The sequence below is a fragment of the Chiloscyllium plagiosum genome, unplaced genomic scaffold (assembly GCF_037043375.1).
Source record: "Chiloscyllium plagiosum isolate Xiang-an unplaced genomic scaffold, Cpla_swu_hap1 HiC_scaffold_3, whole genome shotgun sequence".
Lineage (NCBI taxonomy): Eukaryota > Metazoa > Chordata > Chondrichthyes > Orectolobiformes > Hemiscylliidae > Chiloscyllium > Chiloscyllium plagiosum.
The window spans coordinates 93,945,309-93,955,365 of NW_028270141.1; positions in this window are offsets into that span (position 1 = coordinate 93,945,309).

The following is a 10,057-nucleotide window of genomic DNA, read 5'->3' on the forward strand; positions in this document are numbered from 1 at the left end:
AACAATGAAATGAATTAGTGTCATATTACGCAAGTGGTACAATCTAAAGTCTCCTTAAAACCGACTGCAGTTGTCTCTGAGGTTGGGGAGGAGTTACCTTGCGAGTTTAGATGATCATTAAAAGTTCACTTCATGAATGACCGTCTCTGCACAGTGTGAGTTGGTTTTGATAAGAATACATATAGGGTCTCAGAGCGTGGGTGTCCGTTCTGCACAGGACACTGGGTCAGCACGCAAAGGGAAGCAGTTTCACTGTCTGTAAAGGACGCAGGTTGCCTTGAGAAGGAAGATGTGAGCGTGTTTTACAGTCTAAACCGAAATGCAGCTCCATCTTCTACCAATGCAAACTTGGGGGGAGAATGACATCATCAGTAAAAAGGCAAAGCCCGCCTTACAAGTGGGGCTTTGACCAGATCTTGCTCTCCATTCATAACAAATAGGTGGTATGTAAAAGCGATTGAGTTGTGCTCTACAGCTTAAAGGCGGGGTAGGGAGGGGGTGGGGGGAGGAGTGAGAGTTCTTTTAATTGGCGAGCACCACTGTCTGTGGGTCCATTAGAACACTGGATGTCAAAGAAACCTTCACTTATATAAAAAAAAAGCTGATTTCATTAACAATGCGTTAATCCCTATGTGGAGTTAACGGGGCTGAAGCACACACTTGCACAAAGCCGTTTAAAACAATAATTATGTCAATTCGAAATGCAAAACCGGCAGCTCGATGTTGGGATTTAAACACTCTTCTTAATTTGTTCTTCTTCAGTTTGACATTTCACCAGATTGTCTTTCGACGAGGTAGGCGGTAAGTGAGGGGAGTGTTGGTAACGTGTGTTTGCATCAATTAATTAATAGGATAGATGTAACTGGCGTACAGTGGATAAGAAACTACAGGAGGAGCAACCAAACTGTCGGATGAAAATGGGAGTGACATGAAAACGTCCTGGTCCATTATTTCTGGGACTCCAATTGGTGCAAGTCTAACAAATATGAGTCTCGTTGAACACTTCCGGTTCAGTGCTGAGAGCTTCTCGCTGGCTGTGATGTAAGTGAAAGTGACTAGACTGCAAATACTGTTTCCAAAGCAGCGTCTGTCAACAGCCAAGCAAACCCCTGGGTCTAGGAGGCAGCGTCGTATATACGCAGATACAAAGAAATGGACGAATGGAAATGGGTGTTCAGACAGATAACAGAGAGACGGACATCAACTTTATTAACATGCGCCAAAATAAACGTGTTCAATAGAAATGTCTTAGTGTTGTCAGTCGCTTTGGGAAAGATTTGTACATAGCATGCGAAGTGTCTAATATGGCATTTTCAACCAGGCAGCCAATATGAGAGACTTTTATTTACAACTGTAATGGATAGATTGATAATGCATGCTTAGATTGTATCGACATGCAGCGAGAAAAATAGAACCATGGAAAGCTAATGTTAAACGGGAAAATAAATGTGGATACAAATTTCTAAATGTGTTCCAGCACAGCATGAAAGCAGATCCTTCGCTCCAACTAGTCCTCGCCGACCATGTTCCCAAAGTAGTCCCACCTGCCTACGTTTGACCCGTATCTCCAACCCTTTACTATTCGCGTACTTATCCAGACGTCTTTTGAACGTTGTAATTGTACCTGCTTCCACCACTTTATCTGACAGTTCATTCACACACTGACCACTCACTGCCCTTTTTGCAATCCTTCTGCTCTCAACTATAAAATATGCCCCCTAGTTTTGAACTGTCCCACCAGACCTTTTTCGACTCACCTTATGATTTCATGATTTTATAAACCTCTCTCAGGTCACCTCTCAACCTCCCAAGATCCAATGAAATAAGTCCCAGCCTGTACAGCCTATCCCTATAACCCATATTCTCCATTCCTGGCAACCTCCTGGTAAATCTTTTCTGAACCTTCTCCAGTTTAATAATATCGTTCCAATAACAGGGCGCCCAGAAGTGCACCAGAAGGGGCCTCACAAACGTCCTGTACAACCTCAACATTACGTCCCAGATAAGGAACTACGCAATACCAAGTGCAAGTATAATCTGCATTACTTCAGTCCAGAAATCCTAACAAATAAAGTAAATACATTAATTTTAAAGATGATCAAAACCTGCTAAACGGTTGCCCGAGGAGATTTTTTTTATGATTTTTCTGTTCAGTTTCAATTGCCTGCGGATGTATTTAAACGAGGACAGAAGGCTCTTAAATAAACCAGCTGAGAAACTTCCTGCATCGGAAAGAAGGCTACATCACAGATCTTTGTGCAGTTCAAAGGTTTGGGGCCCTTTTAAAACCCCCGTCACGTCACGGTTAGCAGCTCTTGTATTTGAACAGCTGCTCGGGGGCTGAACTGAAGCAAACACAGCAAAGTCTGGCTCGGAAACTGCACTGGCTGCTGCAACGCCTTGCAACCTGCTCTTCCAGAGCCCGAGCCCTCACTCAACAGCTTTAATATGTCCAGAAAGCCCGAGGAACGGCATATCAGAGAGGGCTGCACGTGTTCCTGTCATATCCATCTGCATATATTGGCACTTGACCTCAAATACCCAAAACAAATACAAATATGGGCAGTGAGTAGCGTGTACATAGTGTACATAGATTCGTGCATGTTAATACAATATACAAATATGGGAAAAGCACATTGATAGCTCAAATGGAGAGTTTAGTGTATATATGCACAGCGCTGACATATAATAGATACATATTACATACATTCAAGCTACATCTACAACAAGATTGAGAATATTATCTTTCTCGCACGGATTTGGATCACAACCGACTCAGTGTGATATCAGAGCACTATTTGGCCTCAGATTCACTATCAATTTACAGATCTTTGCTATATCTTTGTTCTAAATTAGAGTGAAAATTTCTGGAGCAAATGTGCATTTCAGCGCACTTCAAAGATGTCCCAACTTCACTCGAGCCACTTCCAATGTCATTTCCTCTCTTTTCCCCAGATTCCCAAAATCCCACCAGACGACATGTACCCTTGGTAAGCACGTGACCACAAAGGGCAGTGTCTCCAGTTTCGGAACAATATCATTTAACCAGTTATCATTTAACCTTTACTGAGCAGCACATGATCCATTCCTTGGGGTCGATACAGACTTACTGTCTAGTTAACTACGCACGTTACATCTATCCCATCCGTCCTGAAAACTATAACAATGCCACGCTCATGTTAAGCCGTCACTTCGGCTGTGTTCAGTTAAAAGTGACATAGTCGAGAGCTCTGTGGAATAGGCCACATGTGTCAGTGAGCATGAGCATGCTATTGGAAAGAATTCACGACCCCTTGCTTTCTATCTAATATTGGGTTTAGATTTTAGATTCAGATTCTAATGTGGTTGCGGTCATGGCCTGGGTGAGTTTCTGCGGCTCACAGCCCAATTAAGTGCAGCATCTACAATCCACTTCAGTGGCTTACTTCCTCACGGTCAAACTCACGTCGTGTCTCAGTATCACTCTGGAATCCGATTTAATCTCAGATTCGCAACTATCAAGCTCACATTCGGTCTCAGGCTTTTCACACTTTGAGATTCAGATTTCAACTTACTATTGGACTGAGACAGAGTTGTTAGAATAAAAACAAAATACTGTGGATCCTGGAAATCTGCAACAAACTTAAAAGGTTGCTGGAGATAACTTATCACTTGTCTGTGGAGAGGGAAGCAGAGTTAACAATTCGAGTCTGGTATGACTCCTTCAGGACTGATGTTGTGAAGTCGGAAGAAGGGTCATATTCGACTCTGAAATGATAACACTGTTTCTCTCTCCAAAGAAGCTGTCAGATCTGCAGAGTTTCTCCAGCATTATCTGTGTTTGTTTCAGTACAGTTCGAGATTGGAACCCGTTTCTTTTACCTCATAAAGGCATAGTGTCAGACACAAATGTAGGCAATTTGTGGGCGGCACTGTGACTCAGTGGTGAGCCCTGCTGCCTCACAGCACCAGGGACCCAGGTTCGATTCCAGTCTCAGGCGACTGACTGTGTGGAGTTTGCACATTCTCCCCGTGTCTGCGTGGGTTTCCTTTGGGTGCTCCGGTTTCCTCCCACAGTCCAAAGATGTGCAGGCCAGGTAAATTGGCCGTGCTAAATTGCCCCTAGTGTTAGGTGCATTAGTCAGAGAGAAATGGGTCTGGGTGGATTATTCTTCAGAGGGTTGGTGTGGATTTGTTGGGCCAAAGGGCCTGTTTCCATACTGTAGGGAATCTAACCTAATCAATTCAGCCTTTCTAATGTCTGTTGGTTCCCTGTAGAGTAATTCACTCAGTCCTATCCCCTGTCTTGATGCCCATAGTCTTGGCTCCTATAACCACCATCCTTAAGGCAGAAAAGTCTAGGTCATTGCTACTGATCACAGTCCCCCTGCAGCTCAAACCTAGAAACATAAAGTTGTGTCCTGGCATCCCGGTGCGGTCAGTAGAAAGAAAGTCCTTTTTTGTGGACATTATGTAAACTTGTCATAATCTTGTACAACTCTCTCGAATCCCCCCTCAATCTTCTTTGCTCCAAGGAGATCAACAGCAACATTCTGACCTTATATATAACCCATTGCTTCCCCCTCACCCCACTTTCCTGGAAGCATATTGGTAAATCTACTCTACAACCTCTCTTTATTCTTTGTGTTATTGACATCTGTTCATTGTAGATTTCAATGTGACAGTTTTTTAATTTCATTATTGCACTCTGAAAATCTCCTTATTGTCAGAAAAAGAAACAATTGATGGCTCGGTTTAAATCAGCAGTCATTATCTTCATTCCCACCACTATACTCGTGTTTATACAGGTTTTAGATAGGTTCATAATAAGAATGATCTGGTTATCTGTTCACAACTCCTTATGGAGTATATGTTATTGTTGGAGTTTCCACGGTAATATATGAGGTTTCCTCTTGAATTTTAGATCATCAATCCACCCTTTTCTTGCACTTGAATTGGTGGAAATATTGTATATTGTATTGTAACTACTAACATATTCAATCTCATTTGATATAGCATGAATGCAGAATGGAGCTTATTTCCTATTCAAGTTAGAAATGACATGTTTCCCAGGAATGATTAAAAGGCAGATACTTGGCTTCTATTGGATATCCATCATTTCAACCAATGGTATGGTCAATCAATGGTGTGCATCCATGATGCTATCAGAAGTATAGTTCAATATATCCACATTTTATATCAATTCTGCTATTCTGTCTGTTGTTTGAGAGAAGCTCCCAACATCTCCTATTCACTCATTGAAAACATTAACTGATGGTTACCACTTGCCTTATGGCCAATTTGTACTGAGGCATTTTGGAGAATAAGGAAGTGGAGTTCCGTGGGTATTGGAATGACAGGAAAGATTCCGAAAGCCTATAACCATGCACACATTCCATAACAGGTTTAGTGAATACATAGATGCACTAAGTACCTGTAGTAAACTAAAGCATTAATAATTAATAAAACATCCGACCCGAAACCTGCCGCGGGTGGTGGAGGGTGAAGTGTCTGATATTCTTCCTACTCAAGATCAAACAACTGTGCAACCCAAAACTTTAATTAAACAGGTAGTCACAGTTTACTGAACAAATTCTCAATGATCTGCTTTGGTGATCTTGGTGACTTGATTTTGTCAAACTGCACCTAAAGTTTCTGGATTTGCGTATGCGAAGGAAGCACTCACCTGATCAAAAAACAATGGGTAACTTAGGTTTCCGCATTCTATGGGCTGTGAGAAGGCATATTCAGTCGTAAAACGTGCAGATGCGCCAATGAGGTGCACATTTCACTGATCAAGTGACCAAAAGCAAAATGATATGTGAACCACAATATGCACGTTCCAAATGAAGGAGGAGAAAGTGAGGACTGCAGAATCTGGAGATCAGAGTCCAGAGTGTGGTGCTGGAGGTCAGGCAGCATCTGAGGAGCAGGAGAGTCGATGTTTCGGACATAATCCCTTCATCAGGACCCTGCATCTATGTGGACTTCACCTGTTTCTTAATTTCCCCCTCCTTCCAATGTATCCCAGTTCCAACCTTCCAACTGGGCATCGCCTTCCTGACCTCTCCTACCTGTCCATCTTTTTTCCCACGTTTCTGCTCCACCCTCCTCTCTGACCTATCACCATTACCCCACTTTCATGCACTCTCAGCTACCTTCCGCATAGCCCCACCCACTCCCATTTATCTCTCCGCACATTCCTGATGAAGGGCTTTTGCCCGAAACGTCGATTCTTCTGCTCCTCGGACGCCGCCTGACCTGAAGTGCTTTTCCAGCACCCCAGTCTCTGTATTTCAAGTGAAACCAAACTGACTATTCAAGAACCGTTAACTGCATAGACTGTCTATAATGTTGCAGTCAAAAGAGAGGATTGCAGATGCTGGAAACCAGAGTTTAAATCAGAGTGGTGCTGGAAAAGCACAGCAGGTCAGGTCAGCATCCGAGGTGAAGGAAAATCGACGTTTCGGGCAAAAGCCCTTCATCAAGAATGAAGGCAGGAAGCCTCCAGGGTGGAGAGATTTTTTTAAAAATGTTGTTTCGATCAAACGTTCTCGGTGTGGCAAACACATAGCAATCAATTTACTTTTGCACTGTTTTATACGCAGAAGACTCTATCGTCAAGTAAAGGTTGATAGTGGCGCATTGCACAGGAATTTCCGGAAGCTTTAAGCAGCCCACTTCGCGCCCCGACCCCCATCTTTCCCCAGGGCCTCACCCCCCACTCCAGCCTCCCACCTCCCCCCCCCCCCCCCCCAACGTCGCCAAAGATCAACTTTGTTGTTGGAACATTTGCAGATATTCTACGGTTCTTGTTTCCTCACCGAGGCCTGAAGTGTCCTAGCCATCCCCCGTCCTGGGAAAACATTCGCCATTTTCAGAATCCACCAGCGAATGCAACAATTTTTCTGATTGAGAAGCTGCAGGATCCCTCCAATTCAGAAGCTACCGTTTCTAATTTCCCGTTTTGCACCTGAATCTGAGGCTCTTTTGGTAACTGCCTGCGTTTTTTTTTTCATTTCTGAGAATATTAGAGGCCACAGATCTTCACAACTGAAGTTTAAATCTGGACTCTGCAAATACAGTCAGTTTGTCCTTCACCACCGAGCCTTCGAGTGGAAATGGTCACCTCGGGGTGAATGTCATCATCAGGTGCCTTGGTAGCCAAAGGGGACCGTTCCCAAAGTTACTGCATTAAAATTGAAATAGTGGGTTTCCAAGTGAACAACGAGAAATGGAGTAAATAATTCTCCGACTAAAAATCAATCAGATTAAGGCCCGATTTGAGCAGAGAAACTGTATTAGGCCGAGGCGCAATATTGGACACATGGAGCAGCCTCAGTTTCAGGCGAGGTTTAGATATATTAGCCTTGTCCTGAATTTCACATTAAGTCTTGGTCTCAGGCTCAGACTCAGATTCCCCATCAGGGACAGGATGCTATTATGTTACCGCCTTTATACTCTGATCATTATCTGGATGGTGTGATACACAGCTGCAGTCCCGGGTTATAGTGGCGGCTGCACCACACACTGAGTTCAGCAACAAAGACGCGCTGCATATATATGCTCGGACACACGCACAGAGCTCTGCTCTGTGGGCAGCTCATTCTTTATGTTAAAAGAAAGCAAATAGAAACACCATTGGACAACTGAACATTAAAAAGATTTCACACAATGTTCAGTAAGTTCCCAGGTAGTCAGACAGACCGCTTGGAAATTTGGACAAAGCAGACTGCGAAAAAACTGAAAATGAGGTGCTCTCACCCAAATTCCAGATTCCCAGTATTCAGGGATCAACTCGACTTCCAAATTAGACTGTCTCTCTGACAAGCTTGTAGAGTCAGTCTCTGAATCGAGTTCAAAACAAACATAACCTCTAATGCAATCCCATCCAGAAAACAACTCTTGGACCTGTAGTTTTTTTAAAATTGTGAATAATGTTTTAGGTCTGTACCAGTTACCAGGAATACTAACAAGTGTTTCTCTCCTCCCTTGTGTATATTTGCCGCATCCTCCGTTTTTGTTTAAATCGCGGGATTGTTTAAGTTAGCCAATCATCAACTTTGGCCCTGTGTTGAGCCGAGCTGGTTATATTGCACAGCTGCCCAGGAGGGAGCGCTGCATGTGCATAGGCACATGGACAACATTCGGCCTCCGGCAATTACATTCAAACTGTTTCCAGAGAACACGGATCCTGCACTTGCTCCACACTGAACTGAACTCTGGGGAGGTCAAAGAAATTCCATGAGGGTTCCATCCGGGACACCCCGAGCTCCTGGTTAGTTCCATTGTCAATCTCCAACAGTGTGTGACCACCCTCTCCAAGGTTCCCACACTGTTGGCCTTTAGGGTTTTTTTTATTGAGCTACCCAGTCGACTGCTATATTACACTTTTAGCTTCATTGCACAGCTTGCCCGCGACATTCGGTAGCAGTATCAATGCACTTTCAGTCCGGTCTGTCAGAGGGTCATTATTCCGAGGCATTCGCTCTTGTTTCTGCCTCCACGCGTGCAGCCAGAGCTGCGGAGTGTTTCCAAGATCCTTTGTTTTTATTTCAGATATCCAGTATTTTGCGTTTGTACCTTCAGTCTGGTGTGCAGCTCCGCCTCTCAGCCATGCAGCGCTCCCGCGACACTGCAGGCGCCGGACCGGCTTTATATCCAGTTTGTGCTGATCGGGGAGGGAGCTCTGTGCATGGACACACAAGACACCACTCACTGTGGTTAACGTGTTCATGCTCAGAACATACTCGGAGATGAATCCCCACTTTCCAAACTTTGAAATTATCTTTCGAGAGAGTCCAAGTGTTGTCTCGGAGGGAGACCCTGAGCTTTTAGATGTTGTATCAAACCCAAGCGGGTGACACCCCGTCTCTCCCCAACCCCCTCCCCGAGGTGTCTGATAGCTTCTCCTTAGAGGGAGTTTGGCCTGTGCTCCAGATTGACACCAGAGGTTTAGTGTCGGGTTAATCAGAAAAAGGAGCTGAATTCCGGAGTAGAAAGGAGCCCTCGGCCACTCCATTCAACCTGAGAGTCAGGCTCGGTCCCACTGTCTATCATTACATCGCAGAAAATTCTGACAGCTCCACAGGGTCATTTGCAAAACAGGTTGCACCGGAAATGGGAAGTGCTGAAGGCTGCAATGGAAAGTACAAATGGTAATCTCTGATTTGGCATCTGACTCGTCCTCGGGATCACTCGGCTGCCCATTTCCACTCAGTTATTAGCTAAGTGATGCATTTCCCATCTGCAGCGTAACTACTGACGGAATGGACTGAACCTGGTGCCGAGGTCAAACTCGTGAGCAGGGCAAGGGCCCTGTTTGACTGGAGGTTGAAATTCGAGTTGTACGGATGGGTTGCATCCCGGTTTAAGGTGCAGCGCATTTCTGCCGTCCACAGGCAGAGAGACTGCCGGAATCTGTTTGCAGTGAAGTCCGGGCCCTTTGCATTGGCCAGATTGCATCAGAACAGGTTTCCAAATGACAATGTGAAGGGGCGTATCATTCAAATCCAGGAGCCATGAGATCTGCTCCCTGTCCCGAGAACTCCTCTGGGGTCGGTCACATAAGAGGGACCGGGACCGAGACGGATGGGGGAACCTCTAGCCTCTCCTAGGAACGGGCGCTGCTGTCATTGGCGGCGCAAGTCGCTGTCCGCCACTCGGCTGCGCCGGAGCTCTGATAGAGGAACTGAAACAGAGCGGATCCCACAGACACGACCTCAAACCCTCCTTAGTGTCCCTAAATAAGTGAGGTCGGGGCGGGCACTAATTTGTAATGTTTCAAATACAGTTTTTTTTTAAAGCAGTTTAGAGTCCTTACAGCGACATGCAGTCTGCAGAGTTGAGAAACCTCGAGCTCTCAGACTGATCCAGTGAGCTGGTATCTCGGTGCATCCAGACTCTCCTATCGCAACAACTTTAAAACACTTATTTTAAAATAAATGTAACTGCCAGTGAAATCGACACTAAAATAAAGGAATTGGAAAGCAAATATGTTTGTGTAAAGGGAACAAACGGAATTTGTTTCTTTGTACTGAGTATACAGTGAGCTGGGGGAACAAAGTTGGGCCACTGT